The sequence below is a fragment of the Linepithema humile genome, chromosome 2, assembly GCF_040581485.1.
Source record: "Linepithema humile isolate Giens D197 chromosome 2, Lhum_UNIL_v1.0, whole genome shotgun sequence".
NCBI classification, from domain to species: Eukaryota; Metazoa; Arthropoda; class Insecta; order Hymenoptera; family Formicidae; genus Linepithema; species Linepithema humile.
Genome location: NC_090129.1, coordinates 32,479,524 through 32,495,387, shown reverse-complemented (window position 1 = coordinate 32,495,387; position 15,864 = coordinate 32,479,524). Strand labels below are relative to the sequence as shown.

The 15,864-nt window shown below is 36.0% G+C and overlaps 1 long non-coding RNA gene across 1 annotated transcript in view; it reads left to right on the top strand.

Moving 5' to 3' along the window:
• Window positions 1–15,610, top strand: part of LOC105674938 (uncharacterized) — a 35,489-nt gene extending 19,879 nt beyond the window's left edge. Inside the window, exon 4 of the long non-coding RNA XR_001101203.2 lies at window positions 14,785–15,610. This is a non-coding gene — a long non-coding RNA (uncharacterized lncRNA). The remainder of the gene's footprint in view (window positions 1–14,784) is intronic.
• The last annotated feature ends 254 nt before the right edge of the window (window positions 15,611–15,864 follow it).

The window sequence follows — 15,864 nt, the reverse complement described above, 5'->3', positions numbered from 1 at the left end:
AGAATATTAAATAAAGAAAGGTGGAAAGCTTGTGGTACTTTCACTGTATTGAGAAAAAATGCTTAATCGATACGGATTGAAAAGTGGATTGTCAAAGCTAAAAGCGATTTTTGGCGGTGCAGGTGACTTGCTTGCTTTTATGTATCGTATACCATGGGTAAACAAAGGCTATGCGGACAATGAAATGTCACGGGTGGAAATTCTGTTTCGCAAAAAGCGTAATACTGCGAGTATTGGTGGAACTAATCATACTATCAGTGATCCAATTGATACAGGCGGGTAACGTCAGCCGCGCTTTCAAAGTATGTCAACGGTGCATGAACTTTTTGCACGAAAGTGTTATTGGTAATTTTGAAAATTGCTCGTATTTTTATTTCGCTAGCTATATCGATCCGCGGTCGTGACGGGCGTTATTTTTACGCGGTGAAGCAACGATGGAAAATAGCGGCATAAATTCTTATCGTAGAAAGATATAATAAAGATACGATTTGAATTATGAAAATCTACCTATATTATTCTCTTAAAATAGGAAATAATTTTATTCTAAGGTATTCATTAACTCGTGCAAGTATTTTTGCACATAAGTGGATATATGGAGATAGATACTTTTAGTATTTTTTTAATAGGCATCTAATAATAGTTTGAACCAAATTGTTTTCGGCAGGAGATATTTCTGATATGGCAAGTTGCATCAATGACTAGACTTTTCATTCTGTTGTCGAATTTTTGTCAGAAATTAATTAACAATAGTAATGTCAAAATAAAAAAAATGACTTTGAAAGACAGATATAATTAAATACACTGCATGACCTGCATTTTTAGCATATCTTTTATTTTCGTTTGAATAAAAATACAATGAAACTGAAAACCGTAACAACAATTGCAAAAAAAACGTAATGGCGAACAAATTTCACGTTTTATCCTACCCGTTGAGTAAAAATACAGATTTACCGTCTAAATGCTAAAGTGCAAATCCAACATTTGTTTATATGGAACGCGCGCGCCCGATTTGCGCGTAAATTTGCCACGATTCAAAACTTTTAACCGGTTTACCGCGTCGCGACAAAATGGAAGTAAATATCGCGGGAGATTTTCCTACCGTTATTCGACGCGACTTAATGCGGCCGAATTGGGGACCATGCATTGAAAATACTTCATCGTTTGATTTACGTTTGCATGTATCATCGCTTTTAAGCTGCCAGCAGTAATCAGCCGAACGTGGCCGGCCACCATTTCCCTCGATAGCGCTTTTTCACGGTGGAAACGCGGTGAAACTTTTACTTCCCTTTCGGCCCAGATGGAAATTCTGTCATCCCGAATATCGTGTGTAATAGCCATTAATGTTTCCAATCGTAGTTCCATTTTTGTTTTATTTTCTCGTTTAGGTAAGATACAAACGTGTATCTTTAATCATATTAAATATTGTTAACTCGAATTTATACACATATTTTGAATTACTATTTGAAGATTTTCATTCTTAGCATTATTTCCACATTTAGCATTATATTCTTTATTAGAATACAAAAATATAATACGTAGCATATAAAAAATCACGATCATTGATAAAATCAGATTAATAATTCTTTTACTTTCTTTCTGTTTTTTATTTGGTAATATATATTCCTTAAAGTAAAAATATAAATATTTATTTAAAAATGGTTTTAAGGTTGTTTATATAAATTTCTAAAAAGTTCTCTTAGACATTAAAATTATATATATTATATAACTGAGATATTGTAAATTTTATTTTACCATTTTAAACATCTTAAATAGATATAAATTTTTCTTTCATATTTTAATATTTTTAAATTATTTTGCTAAATTTTTAAAAATTGAAAACATGGTTAAAATTTTTTTCTATCTCAACATCTATGAATGTTTTTTAAAAAATAAGTAATGATTTTCTTCTTTTAATTAATAAGACTCGGTATTGCAAGAGTTTGCTTTGCACACTAAATCGTTTTCCACTCGGTGTGTGTCTTGTTTATGGTTTGGTTTCTTGCGGTGGTAAGTCGTATCTTTCGGATGGTACGTAATGCATAATGAATGTGTATAGATCGGCAACATTTCTAGAGCCCCAGAGTAAATATTCGGGTGGTCATGATAAGGTCAGCGCAGAGGCTTTGAATATTAACTTGCGTCTCCATTTTGCATGTCGACGCGATCATGGATACTAGCTTTTGGGTAAGCCTAAACGATCATGCAATATTGCAGTATGTCAGTGGTTGAAGCAGTGAGGTATATCCGTACGAAAGTACGCCATGTGGTTACGCGAAATACGTAGTGTTATCTGGCTGATGACGCACGTACGACACTGTATGTATATCATATTAGATATACATTATTAATTTCGTTAGATACGTTGATAAGCAAATACATAAAAATTGTTATATAATTGAGACACGCTCTTTCTTGAGAATGTAAGAGAAAATTCATGTCAACTAAAATGATACATAGTGCGGCGAGTAGATAACGATATTGAAAAGATGTAAAAAATTGATATATAAAATAACGTCTGTTGTATTTTCCTCTATCGAAACACTGTCCGCCATGAACTCAATATATTACTTACGATAGTATAAGTTTTCCACTGACTTTGAATATTCTTTTTTAATAATTTATTTGCTCATATTCTATGAATTGAATATTGAATGTAGAATGAAAATACTTATATTTTACAGTCAATTTTAATTTGGAAGACTCGAAGAAGTCTGTCATAAAATATTTTTTGGCTAAAATTTCATTTTGACAGAAAGACGAAGGATAGCCACACAAAGCGTTTTCTGACCAAAATTTTATTTTGATCAAAAAAACGTTTCTGTCGGTGCGTTTAAATGAAATTCGTGAGATACGTACGTTTGCACAGAACAAAGACCCAACTCGTGATCACTTTGTGATATAATCTTGACATGTGATATAATCTAGACAGCAATACACTTTTCTCGATTTATTACGAAACTTATATTGAGTATTTTTTATCTGATTCCATTACTTTCTCTCTCGCGACACTGTGCATATATTTTTCTTGATACAAAACACGCACGTTTTAATAAGCACAGTTCTCTTCCAAAAAGTTGACGCAAAAAAATGTTAATACTGATACTAATGCTAAGTTCTAAGAGTTCATTAAATACGACGTTAATGACTGTTAGAAATTTATTTTTAAGAACTCGATTACAAACCGGCATATTTTATTTAGCGCTAATGAAGAAAACACGCGTAATCGAAGCGGTATTTGTTTATATTGGAACCTATTTGGCAAGCAAATCGCCGCCCTCAATTCACCGTCATTATCGGTAAATAATTAAACGTTTGCGCGCCACGGGAGCTGACACGTAGCGCGGTGGGCAGGCGTATTTTCGCCCGGCCGGCCGTAGACGCTCGTGCCAGCCATAAAGAAAGGACAGTGCGCACATTAATCTCTCTCTTTCTCCCATCAGACTGCCTGTGCGCTCGCCACGAATTTAATCTCGCGTTGTCATCGAGGCCGTGAAGACGATACGATACGCATCACGACGCGTATCGAACATAAACTCAGACAGGTTGATCGCGCGAAGGCGTGACCGCAGAGGCGGACGTTTGCACGAAAACGAATAACAAAGAAGAAAAAAAAAAAAAATTAGAAGGAAAGAGGGAATGTCCCGCTCGTGATGACGTACAGACCTTCCACCCCACCGCGGTGGGGGTTATAAATAACGTCTCGCGTGACGGGCCCGTACCTTGGCGAACGGGACCATTCATCAGCTGCGCCTCGCACGTGAACGCTCCGATAACGACTCGGCGCGGCATGGCGCGCGAGAGTCGATCGTTTACCCCGAAAGACACGCCGATCGACGCGAATCCGTCCGTCCGTCCGTCCGTCCGCCGTCGCGATTTCACGCGATCTTTCAGTGCCAGGTCATTTGGCGCGGCCCCGCCGATAGCGGAGAACGCAAACTAGGTTGGCCCGCTGTTAAGATAGCGCCGTCGCATCGCGCAACGTAGATGCGTCCCCGTCGCATCGTCCGGGATGAATGATGATGATCAAAGATTTCGCTGTTGACTGCACTTTTCCGTCACCGCGTCATCGTGATCCTCCTCCTCGATCACGACCGATCGCATTCCTGAAGTGTAAAACATGTGCTTTAACGTAATCTTTTTTTTTCTTTAGATCTCTGAAGTTTTTGATTCGAAACTGTGATTAATTAGAGTTGATATGAGCAAATGATTTTAGCTTACTGAAATAATTTTACTTTTTTTACTCGGAATTTAATAAAAAAAGCTTATTCTATATTTCCTATCTGTTCTGTTGCGAAGAATTTACTCGTTGTACCACGATTTACTGAACATATCGTTTAAAAAAAGACAAGTAAAAAAAAAAACGGTAGAAAAACAGAGCAGAAAACTTTATTTTTGTACGTTGTGGCTAACGTTAACACTTTTTACCTTACAATAGCATCCCAATACTTTTGAACCTCGATATCTCTTGAATGGTTTATCAATACACGGAAAATTTTTTTTATGTTTGATTTGTTTCACTTACTTTTTTGTCAAAACATTAGATTTCAGTCAAAAAAAATGTTAGGCCATTAATTCTTGAAAGTAGACGTTGTGCATGTACTGTAATTTAACAGCAGTAGCAGGCAGTCATCCATAGGCTGTCACATAGGACGTTTCCCTATGTGGCTTTCTTCCGTAAAGGAGTTAGGTTGATAAGAGAGAGGGTGTTAGATGTTACATGTTCTAAACCACCATGGCAGACACCGTTTCTGATAGCATTACCGTCGAAATGTAGCAACCTAACTCGATTTCGCGTTTGAAGATAATCAGGGCTCTTAGGCTTTGCAGACTAGGACTGATCAGATCTCGCGCGCTATACAATGTACATAGAAACGTGTAGTAGTCGATCTACTTTAACTAATCTGAGATAATTAAGGATTGCCTCTCGCATAACTATTCTCAATCACAAATCTGATTCGATCTGTCTCTCTCTCTCTCTCCTTGCCTCTCAATGGGGGCATTATATTAAAAGTTCATTCAATGATTACTTGAAAATACAGAGCACTAATCCGGCTTCTGGGCTCGAATTTAGATTACAGGATGAAGAAAAATGGTACATATCCGCCTAGCATTGGGACAGCCAATTTAATCTTCAATAAATCGAAGATTGTGATAGATAGTTGTGATATTTCAAGCCTATTCTGTCAGCTTTTATCCGTGGATGTATTAATCAATTTAGAATTGACTTTCAGCGATTTCAGTAGCATTTTTAGCAAATATCTTTGCTAAACAACAAAAATTTCCAAATCTTACAAATCTCTGTAAGTAAATATTGAAAACGTCGATGGTGGGACGAATGCTTCTTAAGTTATAAGCAATTGAAAATTTATGGCTCTTTGGAAACTAAGTTTCTTAAGCTGCTAGTGTAAACAGATAGCGAAACTTTATTCTCTAATAAATTTCAAGCGGAATTTACTTGAGCAGATTTCTAACATTTCAGGATTTGTTATGTAAAAATATTTGATGTAGAAAGTTACAAATTTGTAGCAAATAATCATTTTCTTTAGTATTTTTGCAAAGTATTTTTAAGTTGTTTAAAAAATTCATCGGCGAAAGGCGGTTTGTTACAACACAACAATATCTATGCGTGTGCGTAAAATTTCTTTCTTGTAACAGCGTGAACTAATTCTCTGGAATATTTATACGAATTTTCCAAAGGCCTCGTGTAACAGCAGAAACCATGTTCTTTCTCATCCTTTAACGCTCTCGAAAATCACCCCGCCGGGCGTGAGTAATCGGACGCAGTAACGAAGTCGTTACTCCCGAAACGCCACCCGTAATCGTTCGGCTGATTCATTCGCCGCGAGAGAGCGGGCACCTGCTAATTTCGGACCGTGCCACAAGCAAGCAGCGTGGGCAACGACGATTACACCCTTTAAGAGCGACGGTCAGCGCGAGGTAAAAGCGTATAAAATTCCGTTGCGGAACTCTACGGCTCGCAGATAAACCAGAGCGATAGTTACATTACGTTGGCGCGTGTGTGTGTGGCACACGTACACGATTACCCTCGTGAGGCCAGAGGTAAACTTGATATGCTCACGGCATCAAGTAAGCCGGCGGATAAATCGGCGTAACGTAGCCGCGAGGAAGGTTGATGTAAACGTTTGTCTCTAGTTCGGCGACCTCCTTCTTTCGCGAAACACGACTGTGACACGCCAAGATTTCCGATATCTCGAAATTGGTGCCGATAACAGAGTACGCGCCGGACGTGAGCGCGCAGGGTCGGCTCGGCTTATTCACGTGCTGTCTTATCGGCGCGGCTACGCCAATAGCGCTTTGCATGAAATTGAAAAACACCGGCGGCGGGTAGAAAAATACGTCACGCGCGCGATAAACGATTCCGCACTCTGGAAATGTTTATACTCTCGCTGGTTGCAGCGGTTCGCGGGCATTCACTATTCGCGGAACCGATTTTCCCGGATGAATTTCATGAAGTCAAACATTTATACAGCCGTATTCATGACGGTTTTAAATGTCAGTGCCTTAAAAGTGAGCGTCGAAGATCGAACTGGATTAAACATACGTCGTGTATTGATAAAGATCGAATATTTGCTCGAATAACTGTTATCGGGCCGAGCATACTTCAGTACAAAAATTTTTTTTTTTTTTACGTTGTGTGATATTTCTTTCCAATCGGGAATTGTTGAAAATGCAAAAAGAGAGCGACCGCTGGGAACTGTAAAAGATATGATACAGTAATACTGATCAAATCGGATATGAATCAAATGCAAGTTAAAAATTCAGATTCCGAGAAAATAAATATAGCTTGAATACACGAGACCGTTAGACTTTAATCAATTTAAGCGAATGAAGAAATTTTCAATTTTATTGATATTACAATTATAATAAAAGAAGCTTTGAAAAACAATAATTATGACTTATAAAGATATTAAATTTATGCGATTATAGAATTAACATCTATTTAAGATAAGATAATTTCAAGAATTTCTCGATTGTTACCCTAATATTTGCTTGATTCATGTTTCTTTTTAACAATCGATTTATTACTGATTTAATTAGGAATTTGATTGTTTCTTTAGTGTCATTTGTTTGTTGTCGCAACGTTACTAGATTTTATTAATATTCGCATTGTAGCGAAATTGAAATGTTTCGTCGGTTGCGTCGTACTTGCAGAGTATTTTGACTAAGTTTCCCGCGTACTTTGGACTAAGTTATCCATAAACTAAACAGCCAAGTTCGCAAGATTATGGTCGAAACATGCGACCCTCAGGTTACCCGTGAGTGCGGATTTAGGTAGAGATCTTGGTTGAATCGAAAATTTTGACAGCCCGCCAAAACGAGATAGTTACGTGTAGTTCGCTGCTTGCATTTGCGGTTAATGTCGAGCATAGTTCAGCATTACACTGGAAACTAAATGTAGGTGTGAGGAATATACAATGTTATATGTACTCCACACAACATTTTGTATAAGTTTAAAAAAAAAATAAGCACAAATTATTCTTCATTAAACAATTACAAAGCAAAAATATTATTTTAACATTGTAATCACTCGTAAATTATCTCAAAAATACTTCGGCGTATTAAATACGTATATGTCGACATATTCCAAAATTTTAGACTCTTTATTTATGTCACAAGATTGTATAAAATGTTCTGAAAATATTTTTTCTACATTTCTTTCGAGATTTTGAATAAAAAATAGAATATTTCAGTGTGGTCGAACGTTGTGCTTTTAGCAAGTGATGAAATGTCAAATCCAAGCGATTTTAATGTCAAGTCGGAGATCGAAATTTAGGGGAAAGCTGGATATATTGTACGTGCACGTGAAAACCCCGATTACTCGAATGGAATATTTGAGATATGTCAAAGGTCAGTTAGCCATTGCTGTTAGCCGTTTCCTGGACTTGGAACAATAGTCTTTGGTTGATATCCCCTTTTGCTTTGGTCAAGTGAGCCAACGGATGGAATTACTTGCGTTTACAATGACCTGCTTGTTACCGAAGTTACGTCACGATAGATTTGTTCCGCGTACGGCCGAGTCGCTAGTTCGCGGGAAAACGCAGCTTTCAGTGTGCATGTGATTCCGTCAAAGGGTCGCTTATTTAAGAGAAGTTGCTCAGCGGTGAGTTCCACCGTTGCGACTCATGGTTGCATGGATTCTCTCTCTCTCTCTCTCTCTTTCTCTTTCCCTCTCTCTCTCTCTCTCTCTCTCTCTCTCTCAATAGGATGACGGTCCGAAATGTTACGTGGGTATTCAGCTTGTTAACCAATCAGAGAACTCGATGAGTAGTTTGCCCCGCTTTCTGCGTGGATTCGGCTCTTTAGCTGGAAAATCCCGCGTGAATCGATCCCCTGTTCCTTTGTGCGCCTGTATTATACACGTTCATTGTGCGGGTGTACATAGTGGGAAAGAGGGAAAACCTTCTTCGATACTTTATTAAGCTCTTTCACGCGAATACGCTGCGTTTTGTAAGTATAATAACTTCGCTCTCTTAGTGATACTCGGCTGCTTCCGAGTCCAATGAGACGGGAAACCTATCAGCTACTTGCCAGATTATTTTCTTTATAAGCTTGTTGAGGGAAAGCAGTGTGGCAGCCTCGCAACGTGGGGAAAATTAAAAGTGGCTATATACAAGCAGTTTCCACGCTAAAAGATATTAATGAGGATGTTTTTTACATTCTTAATATCGTCGTACGATTACTTTAAACGCTTATTATTTCTGATGTTTATTACAATATCTTCTATCGTAATATTTGTTATTCTTCGATTTTTTTTTCATTACAACATAGGAAATATTCCTTCAATTATGAATAGTTTTTTTAGAATTGAACATAAAAAGCGGCTATTGTAAATTAGAACATCACTTTGTAATAAGAATTCAGAAATTCAATGCTTGCGTCAAAAGCACGTTACTATATATTTTTAGTTCAAAGTTGCTATGTAATTTTTAACGCTCTTTCGTCTCTAGATATTATGGCCGATGCACAAAGAACGTATCGTGCACTTTTTTACAATAACTATCCTGTCTCCCGCCGATAGATCACGGACTTCGTTATTTCACCGAATTCATGCACGAATTTGACCCGAAAAAGCATTTCTTGAATGATTAATGCTAGAAGTGATTTATGGAGAACTACATTCAACAGACATTGATCCTTAATTACTTGGAAGCGATTTAAATGCAAAAAGATACAAATGACAATTCTTGAAAAAAAAACGAGCTCGTGTAATATGTCTTATATGTTTTTTGATTCTTTTACTCAAATTTCGTTCAAGCGATAAATTTGCATAATATAAGAAGAGCGCCGAGATAGAAGTAGAGCTAAATCACTTTTTGATGAAAGGCGATGCACAAATATTTTTAACATATTTGCGCGTTTAGCTGGTTTCTTCGTTTTTTTTTTTTTTTTTCCTTTATACATCTTTTTATCGAGTTTCATGCGCCTTTTGCAGAAAGAGCACGACAAAACACTTAATTAGCGGCAAAAGAAAAAAAAATGCGAGCGGAAAGCACCGCATAAATGGAAACGAGGAGAAAATTGTTGCACGATGACGGTCAAAATCCTCCGTCGCAGACTGCATACACGGTAACATTCTCCATTTTAATTCTGCCACGTAATTACTCGTACCGTACGAAACGATGACGTAATGCGGCGCTTGCGACGTACACATCTCGGCGTCGTGCGCCAACGTAAATCCTGGACGGTTTTAAGGGTTTCAGTGGCACGGTAATTTTCAGTTAGCCTGCGGCTTGCGGCTTGTGGCGATGAGGCGAGTACCTAATGGGCTGGCCCAAGGCACAGCAAGGCAAACATTCTTGCGCCGGGATGATGGCCAACTTTGCGAACTTGCGTGTGTAAGTGTAAGTGCTCGATCGTTACTGCTATTTCGATCGGCGCTTCTCGTTCCCGAAGTATCCCGAAATATTCCCGCTACATGCTTTTGTACTTATGAAATAAATGTATCTTTTATTAATTCTTTGCATAAAGAGCTTTAAGACAATCTTTTGGATAGTTGTGCAAGAAACAGAAGCAAAGTATGATTACAAAGTTTCGTTACTTTAACAAGAATTGATCATTACATTCTTTTTTCTCTGATAGAATGAAAAAAATTAAATATTTAATTGACTTATTTGTTGAAATTAATTAATTATTAATTAACTGCAACGAGTACAGAACTCTTATCCTGCAAGTTACCTTTGTACGTTGCATATTCGGGGAAACTTGTGTCGATTGAACATCGCGCTATGTTTTAGATATTTTTGGTAGTTGTAGTAGTAATAGTGCAATAGTACTTTTAACAGAGCGAAAAGTTTCAAAAAATTTGAAAAAAATATACACATCGTTTTAGAATATTGATAAAATGCAGATCGACATGGCTGACGGATGCACGTTGCTTCTATGAAAGTTAAATATTTAGTTGCGTTTTAAAACTGTACTTTTCAACGACTACGCAGTATAGTTGCAGTAAATATCTTTATATAGCAATTACAGAAGAATTTAGTTTGGCATTTTGATAAATTTAAACAAATTTACATTCAAATCTTGATAAATGTGTACAAAATAGAGAAAGAGTTCAATATTATATGAGATTTCTGAGATTGAAGCCTCGGTTAAGTTACATTCGATCTTTTATAGTTTTTCTCAGTCTATTTCAAAGCTTTTATCTCGTTCATATTGCTTATTGCGCGCAGAAACATACTTGCTCGAATTTCGTATTCGTTTTTCGGTAGAACTTCTTCCGTCTAACTTTTCATAAAAGCGACCCGGTTATAAATGAAAATTGGAAATGTCCATGCATGCGTTAACTACGTACTAATGCTGAAGAGTGTCTCGCGCGCGCGCTCTCGTTCCATTTTCTCGTCTCGTTTTAATTCTCTTCATTTGTCTCTCTCTCCTTTCGTCTTCTCCCTTGTTCGTGTTTATTCGGAGTCCGAGCTCTGAACGACGTCGAAGACGATACGTCTGGCTTTGTTTCGCGAGGGAAATTTCTCAAGCCCCGCATTCGAATTAACAACTATTCTTATTCTCCTCCTGCCGCTATTCTCCACTTCGTTGTTAATATTAGAGTGTGTTGTAGGCGCGTCTGCGCTATGCCGGCTATCGCAAGATATCGAGTTTACCGTGAATGACCGTTTTCTTCCCGCGATAGATTTCTCGATCCATTGTTACGTCTGTGTTCTTTATTTCTGTCCCGCGATCAATATTAGAAATCGGCGTTAATATCCATATTCAATTTGTACATATATCACATTTGAAATATTTCTATTTGAAGTGACCTTATTTCGCGATAAATTCTGTAAAAAAAATTGGCGTATTGTCGGTGTTATTTCTTCAATTTTACTTTAATACCAAAATATACATGTTTTGTGTTATTTATATTACACAATTGATGCTTTCAGCGCACTCTGTTTTGAAAATAATGTAAAATATAAATGTAATCTTTCCAGTATAGGAATAAATAACGATAATAATGTAGCATATGATTATTTGCAAATGTATACATTTTCGATAAAGTTTAATATCTTTTGTAAACAGTGGTCATACATTATTTAGATTTCTTTTTTTTATTCGTTGCGAATGGAATAGAATGTAGCCAATATACGAACATTCCAATGTATTTTCTTTTCGTCTCTATTTTTTATCTTCGTTTTGTGATTAATATCTCAGTGTAGTGTTTCCCTTGGGAGATCGCCCAGGTTTATTTCTCAGTTTCTCCATTCCTGCCTCGTGGATGAACTGGTTAGAGTTTCTTTGCGAATGGATGCCTTTGTTTTGTCAAGGATTTCTGAGGCTAGTGCATTAACATCTCTGTTTATTTGCTCGCTATTTCCATCTGACGACGAACATTGAATGTAATCTGGGATACAATATATCTGTGTTACAATATTGTATTGAGCACAAAAACACTTGCATCATCTTTCAAAAGACAAACAGACAGACATCTACATGCTTAGCGCGGAATATAATATCCAAGAGTCTAGAGAAACTAAAGATCCTTACGCGAATTCGAGGATTTATATTTAAAAATCGGTATATAAGGTTATAAAATTCAACATTGAAAAATTTAATTGTAGGATATTTAATTATACAAAGAAAATTCGCAACTTTAAAGCATTTCAATCTTCGCGTCATCATCGTTCTTATATTTCACATTGTTTATTACTGAATTTTGTTGCAAATTATCTATCTGATAATGTTTAATTTAGATTACTTCATTTGTGTGTATGGTGCATTGATATACTTCGTCTTGTTTATTAACGATCGCTTCATAACTTGCGATTAAGTATTTTATATTCGTTCTAATGCGTCATAAGGGATATTGCAGAATTTTTCGCTGCAGCGAGTAAGTCACGTGAGTAACGGCATGTTATATTATTTAGTCAATTTTCCGCGTGCTTTGCGGTCAAAAACGCATTCATTTATTTATAATGTATCTTCCGTGTCCTGGTTTTCTCGCGAACTTTTCTTTCTATCGCCGATGCGATGCTTTTTTGATCTTCTTATCTTAAATTTAATATTTGCCCTTGTTTGCTAAAGTTTACAAATCAAATTGCTACAATATTTATGGCACATGCGGTCAGAATATGTATATACAGAATATCCGAGACAAAATGTATCATTTGTTAATAGCAGATTCCTGTGGTCATTTGGAGATAAAACTCTTTATAATCTATATATCAAAATGTTGCGGCTACAATAAAGTATTTAAATGGAAAGTATTTAAAATTGACCAGACAGATTGTCAAAAACAACAAAAACGCTAGCTCTGTCGAGCTGGGCCCCCCACCTTGCACAAATAAAAGAACCAATAGCGCAAAATTATAAGCTATTTATGAGTTTTCATATTCTGCAAATTAAAATTTTTGAGCTCGTCACGCTGAGCATGAATTTAATGTTTTTTGTGGGGGGGCTAAGTCGATATCGACTCAGCCCCCCCCTCCACCGCTTAAAAATAAAAATATTGAATCAATCTTTGCGGTAGAATTAAGAGCTATTTATGAGTTTTTGAACTGATATAGTGTCGATATTTAAGCTCACCTCCTTAGTCCTCAAACAACCCTTAATCGATATCGACTCAGCACCCCTCCCCCCCAACGAAAGTCATTAAATTCATACTCAGCGTGACGAGCTCAAAAATTTTAATTTGCAGAATATGAAAGCTCATATATAGCTTATAATTTTGCGCTATTGATTTTTTTATTTGTGCAAGGTGGGGGGGGGGGCAGTTCGACAGAAGTAAAAACGCTCAAGCACGTTGCATTGATTTTGATCTTTATTATATGAGAAATCTGCTATTAACGGGTGACACGGTTAGTCTGAGACGTCTTGTACAATTTACATTATTTTTTAACCTATTTTCTTAATTTTGCTGACAGTTTTACTGACAGTAAAATAAAACAAATTGTCTTACGTACATTGAATTCTTACTCATTTTTTATGCAAAAATCTAAAAATATTTTATCTATTAAATATATATATTTATCATAAAAACTATAATTTTTTAAATAATAATAAATACATATATTAAAAAATTTAATAACCATAAACATTAAAAATTGCAAAATCTTTTATTGAATATTTTAAAATTATGCTAAAAATTTATATGCGTTACACGTAATATTTACGTGCAATATTTTACAACAGGTAACAAATAAATGATTATTTATCTTAAAGCTCTGGCCAGCGCCCAATATCTTTTCTGAACCTTCTTTTCCTCGAAAATTGCACGAAATTTTTAACAGTACTTTCGACATGTATTTTGTTACATTAGGACAAAAGTAAAACTCACACGGAATATTATTCGGCCTCGAAGCTCTTAACATTAGAGCACACACATGTTTACATATATGTTTAGTGTTAGGGGTATTATGGCCGAATTGCGGGGTTTGGTGAGGTTGTTTTGTTTACGTTGTCACGCTTGGGTAGCTCGAGGGTCTTATATTCTCCCTCTCTTTTGCGTTAGCTATCGGCGTACACATTCCGCGCACATTCCTTGGAATCAAAATTTGCTCGATCTTGTCTTCGCTCGCTATTATCCTGCCGTTCGTCGCACGTAACGCACGTACGAGACGAAGTATCGAGGCATATCGGCGCGTTATTTCCATTATTTTAATCATCCCATCACTACTTTTATATTTTTACCACTTTTTTATGATAACTAACCGATCCAAAATCCAAAATTATTATTCCGATAAGATAAAAAGTAATAATATTATTTTTTAGTATTAATATTATTAGTAATAATATTATATTATAATAATATTACTTATTATTAGTAATAATATTACTTTTTACAAATATCCTTCGTTTTTTACCGAGTGTCGAACATATACGGCCGATGATATCACAGTATTATCTTTATCCTTATGTGACAAAATACATATCGGGAGTGCCGTATAAAATATCGCGCGATAATAATCAATCGGGTTTTCGCGAATAAATTGTGTTTCTATACTGATTGTGAGAGAGGAGGAGGCTCAGGACGGGCATCGGGCATCGGCAAAGCAATTTTAAGGTATTTGTCGTTTTATTTCTTACCTATTAATTTCAAAATGTTGCACACAGTAAAATAGTTTAATAGTATTAATTAAACATTTACAATATATAATATTTATAATTATTCGATTCTTTATGTATTTATTATTATTTCAAACACATAAATGTTTAATTCTTTTATTAACTATTTTCTTAAAAAACAAAAATTCAATGTGCACAAATATTTTTCTGATACTAATTATTTTAAAATTTGCTATAATTAGAATGTTCTTTTGTATTTTACAGAACAACGACGACAACTCCGCTGCTGCACATCGATCGGTGAGTGAATCTGATTTTATTTTTATATTTTTATATTAAGTTGATGGATCAATTGTAGAAAGATGTAAGATATATACTCTCAATTAATACATTGAGATTGTACATTGCTTTTCATATTGATTGCATAAAAGTTAATCCAATTTTTGTTTTAATATATTAAGGGAATAGATTTAAAGTAATATAACATATTAAAAAACATTCTGTATATATAATAAGTATATCATAGTATACATATTGAACATATCTTATTCTAACTGCGTAATTTATGTCTTTCTACATCTTCTTCATACAAAATACTTTCTTTTGAACAATACATAAGCTCGACGGGTGCAGGAACAATGCATATCCATTAAGGTGATGCTAACGTCTTATCGGTCTCATGGTTCAAGTACACCATAAGATTGGATTATCAATTATCTAGAATTATTTTTAAGTGTGAATAGTTGTGTGTGGATAGTAGGAAATACTACCACTACTACTAAGAACTAGATCCGCGTGGTTCTAGATTTAAGAACATTTGTTATTTTAAGACGGTTTTATATATATATTTCTATATATATAAAAACACATATAATAGTAAGGCTCCATATGATAACAATCAAGAAATATAATTATATATATATATGTTCTATATATATATATGTACTATTATAGACGCTGGGTGAGTGCACGCGATTGCATGTAATCTGTACGTGTGGTATATGTGTGTATACTTACCTGTTTCTTCGTGGAAAGTCTCGTTAAAACTGTTGGTTGGGGTTTCGGCCATGTCTTGAGGGGAGCCGGCGTCATGCTCTCGTAAGTAATCCCGTCATTTTAAAAGGCCCAGTTGGGCGAAAGGTGAGTTTTTTAGCTGGTAGGCGGTCGGGATGGCTATCGGGGTCCAGTGGGAGCGATGGTTTTTGCGATTCCTCGCCTTCGGGTGTCTGGAAGGTTCTGACCCGTGGGATGTCTTGACCCTGGTTAGGACGTGGACGCAATTCCTTCCGGTTCTGCTGGGTTGCCTCGGTACGAGTCTCGGTCGAATCCAGCACTACCCTGGAG